The sequence below is a fragment of the Antrostomus carolinensis genome, unplaced genomic scaffold (genome assembly GCF_000700745.2).
Source record: "Antrostomus carolinensis isolate BGI_N321 unplaced genomic scaffold, ASM70074v2 scaffold9974, whole genome shotgun sequence".
Taxonomy (NCBI): Eukaryota; Metazoa; Chordata; class Aves; order Caprimulgiformes; family Caprimulgidae; genus Antrostomus; species Antrostomus carolinensis.
In genome coordinates, this window is record NW_010312795.1 from 1 (window position 1) to 4,823 (window position 4,823).

The window sequence follows — 4,823 nt, forward strand, 5'->3', positions numbered from 1 at the left end:
CTAGTAAAGACATCCCTGCTCAGTGCAGGGGGGTTTGGATTGGATGACCTCTGAAGGTCCCTTCCAACACAAACCATTCTATGATTCCATATTTTTTCAAAAGATTAAAACCCAGAATCACTTTGGCAGAAGCAGCACCCGCCAAGTCATGGTTTTGTGTCTCTCTCCTAGTTTTCTGTAGTGGTTTCTTCCAGGTGTGGGAAACAGCTCTGGCCTTCCCCTGCAGTACTGTTTCAGTTCCTGCACTGACAGACTTCAGTGGAGAATATGGGCAGGTTGAGGTAAACACCTTCTTTCCTCTCTCAAAACTTCCTTGTTTCAGGAAAGTCTCGTAGATCATTTCAACCTCAGTTATTCCAAGTGATCTGTTGATTCCCTCACGGATGTGCCGTGTACTACACCAAAAGCATGTCCCTCCTACCCTCGGCTGCCTTTCTGATTCTTGGAGATTTGAAATAAGTTGCATGGAGGCACCAGAATAAAAGCACATCTGTTTTAAGGGCTAAAATATTTGGACATGCTAATTGATGACTGTGTTGGGAAACAAAAAGAGCAGGGGATAGAGGCTGTGGGGAGAAGGTGGAAAGGTCTTTAATGTAGTTGAAGATACTGCAGCTATTGTGCAAGAAAAATGCCAAGGCTGTGAGCAGTGCGCTGTGCCTCTGCTTCTGCCTGTCCCTTGTACTGGCAGCAGCAAATGTCTAGGCAAAGCATTCCTCTCAAATGCAGGATCACTTAAAAATAACACAGCAATTCCTCCATCTCAAGTGTGTGGTGTATGTGATAATCACACCTATATAAGCAGTAACTAGCTTGTAGGGGTAGTATCTGTAGGAATTCGGCACCAGGAAGGCACAATAAAAGCTGTCCAGTGATGCCTTGTCTGCTTCCAGGTAAATAGCTCCAGCAGGTCAATTATTCTACAATATACAGAGAAGATTCCCCTGCACTGGGCACTGGTGAGGCTGCAGCTTGAGTGCTGGGTTCAGTGTTGGGCCCCTCACTCCAAGAAGGACATGGAGGTGCTGGAGCGTGTCCAGAGAAGGGCAGCGGAGCTGGGGAAGGGTCTGGAGCACAAGTGTGATGAGTTCCCGGCTGAGGGAACTGGGGTTGTTGAGCCTGGAGAAAAGGAGGCTGAGGGGAGACCTTCTTGCTCTCTACAACTACCTGAAAGGCACCTGTAGTGAGGTGGGTGTTGGTGTCTTCTCCCAAGTGACAGGACAAGAGGAAATGGCCTCAAGTTGCACCAGGGGAGGTTTAGATTGGATATGAGGAAACACTTCACCAAAAAGGTTGTCAAGCACTGGAACGGGCTGCCCAGGGCAGTGGTGGAGTCACCATCCCCGGAGGTATTTAAAAGACATGTAGATGTGGCGCTCAGGGACATGGTTTAGTGGTGGACTTGGCAGAGACGTTAAAAGTTGGAGTGGATGATCTTAAAGGTGTTTTCCAACCACAGTGATTCTATGATTCCAAGATGCACATGCTCACATTGTACTGAACATGAACTCGTCCGAACCTTTCCCATGTTACACTTCAGTTACCTTTGAGAATTAAGATCACTTGCTAAATTTTTCACTTACTGCCTACTTCACCCTTAAATAACAATGTGATTTTTAAGAACATTACTTCTACATGGACATCACAAAGCCTTTAGACTCATTCCCAGTTGAACCCGGGTGCTCAAGCAGTGACACAGCCTGTCTGCAAGGGCTGGGAAGAAACTTCTGTCTCTTAATGCACTGAGGTGAAGAAATGCAGTCCTGTATCTTCCCTTCAGGAAAACACAAGAGCCCTCCTAAATTTCCTTACGTCTCAAGTACAGTCTACTCAGCAACTCCATTTAATCGATTTTAACAGCTGCTGTCATGCAGCACACAGAGAGTTCTCCCAGGGCACTCACATACACGGGAGAGAGAAAACTTCAGTGCTTCACGTACTCAAGTTACTGATTTTCAGCAGTAGCTTGAGATTAATGGATTCAGGGTTCAAAGAGTACGAAAAGGTACTTGTTTTTACTTAAAGTTCTGACCATCATGGATCAAAGTGAGAGCTCCAAGCGTTCTTCTCATGTGTAGCGTGTGCCACTAGCACTCTACAGTGGTTTTGTTCACCCAAAATGATGTTACAACTGGGTGTACAACTCCAGTGCAAATTTTACACAAGCAGTTAGAGTTCTATGACTGGACGGAATGAAATACACTGAACACTAATGAGATACACAGCTGTACAGTGCAGCACGGACACTCATGCGTTACGTGCCTGATCTTCCCAACTGTAAATCATCTCTAAGATTTTGCATGTGCAGGGCAAATTTAACTACAAAGACTTCTGTAGTAATTAGCAGCTGATCTTTGCCTTCATATTTTTTTTGCCTTTAACAATCTTAAAGTGCAACGTTTTAGCTCCTTGTTTAAATCACTGTGTAGAACTCATGGAGCTTGGGTGTTCAGCTTACAATTTTTAGTGCTTCAGTAATTGGTGGAAGAGTATTAAGGGTGTTCTCGTCTGACTATGTAATTAGAATTTTACATTAGCTTTGTTAATGAAAAAAAGGAAGATGTAGGAAAGATTATATATATATATATCCCTGTCTTAAAAATCTTAACACATGGAGAATAAGCAGAGTATCATTAAGCAATGACAAAGAATAATGGATATGATTTATGCAGGGTATGCACATTAATTAATTGCCATGCAGACTGCTGCAATCACCCAGTCAGTCACAGGTTAAGGTAATTAAATACTGTTCTTGCTACTGGAAGAGGTTCCAGACCTTGGTCCCCGAAGATGTAACATTGCATTCTCACTAATTTAACAAGTTTAATTCATTAAAAAAATGAAGAATTAATCTAATTAAAATGTATTGGAGGAATCACAATTTATTTTCTTCTTAAATCCATTTAAACATCTGTGAAAATCAAATATGCTGAGGAAAAAAGAATATTATATGAGAACAAAGTTGCCTTTCTTCTACTTTGAAATTTAATTAAACAATGTGGTTGAAAAATCTTAAGTAGCTCAATACCTGCATGTAGATATTTAAATGAAAAAGGTCAGCAGGAGTCTTGCAAACCTGAGGACAACTAATACTGTTAAAGCTATTCTGTCTGGTCCTCTTTTCCTCTTGCATAAAAACCTGATATTCCCAGGGCCTGAACCTGTGAGCTGCTGACTATTTCAGCTCCTGATGCCCAGTAGTCTTTTATGGAATATATGTGGAGAAGCAATATAGTAAAGATCCAAATGCAATAGCTAGGAAAACTTGTAAGTAACCTGCACAAACCACTTTTTGTTTTGTTTTTTGACACTGTAAAGAAGGACAAAGCCTTTGTAATCCAATGGAGACTGGTATGAGCAGGAACTGCTGATGTTCATCACAGAGCCACGAAGATGATGAAGGGAGTGGAGCATCTCCCTTGTGAGGAAAGGCTGAGGGAGCTGGGGCTCTTTAGCTTGGAGAAGAGGAGACTGAGGGGAGACCTAATTAATGTTTATAAATATGTTAAGGGCGAATGTCATGAGCATGGAGCTAGGCTCTTCTCAGTGATGCCCAATGGTAGGACAAGGGGCAATGGGTGTGAGCTGGAACACAGGAGGTTCTGCTTAAACTTGAGAAGAAACTTCTTTACAGTGAGGGTGACAGAGCACTGGAACAGGCTGCCCAGGGAGGGTGTGGAGTCTCCTTCTCTGGAGACATTCAAGACCCGCCTGGACGCCTTCCTGTGTGATCTCATTTAGGTTCCTGCTCTGGCAGGGGGGTTGGACTGGATGATCTTTCGAGGTCCCTTCCAATCCCCAACATTCCATGATTCTGTGATTCTGTGATCCTTCAGGTTCAGTCTGTGACATAAGGACAGTTATGGACACAGCTATGAAACCAAATTCTGTCCAATATTATTTTTTCCTGGAGTGTTCAAAGACCAAACAGAAGAATGATGACACCACATGTAGCCAGCAAACAATCCCATAGCAATGGAGAGTAAGTAAATGCCCATCAGCATTTTTCTAACTAGTATAAAATCCTCTCAGGAGGAGGATGCCTGTGCACTCACTGGGTAATCATGACAACCTGTTTCAATCAATAGTCTGTAAAGTAAACAGTCTTTCCATTCCTATAGCAGGACTCACACCAGGTAGAGCATTCGCATTTCAACATTGGAAGTATCCAACCTTACTTTTAGGAAGTATTTTTTAAGGAACAGAACATCAAACTGTACTGTTGCTTAACACTAGTATTTATTTTGTCAGCAACAATGCTGCACAAAGTATTACCCACACAAATACATTATTTCTGCACCTACAACCATATTGTTCAAATTGTTTCTGATGAGTAAGTTGCCAGTGGTGTAGGCAGCAGGTAAAATGTACAAGTCCCCACACAGACATTTTTAATCATATCGCAACATTTACCAAGTGCCAGTGCCTGTGGTGCTGAGGTCAAGTGTGGTATGCTGCAAATTCAAACAGTGCATAAAGGCAACTGTTGCCTTTTATTTGGCATCAACAAAATTCTGTTTAAATTCTGGTTTAAGATTCTTCTAAATTCTGTTTCTCGGGCATGACAAAGACTGAAATGTAATGGATACAAATCATAATTTTCTCAGTTCTTTCTTCCTGGGAATCAACTTCTAATAACATGGCACTGATTATCAATCAGAGATTCTTATTCCACCTGCAAAAGATGACATCTTTCCTTTTTTATGAAAGCAGAGATTTCAGAATTGTTTAAAGACAACCTAAATCTTCAAATGCACAGAAATAACTGTGTATCCTCATTGCCAGTACCCTTGCTTTTGTTTTGGAAATAACAGTAGACTGTA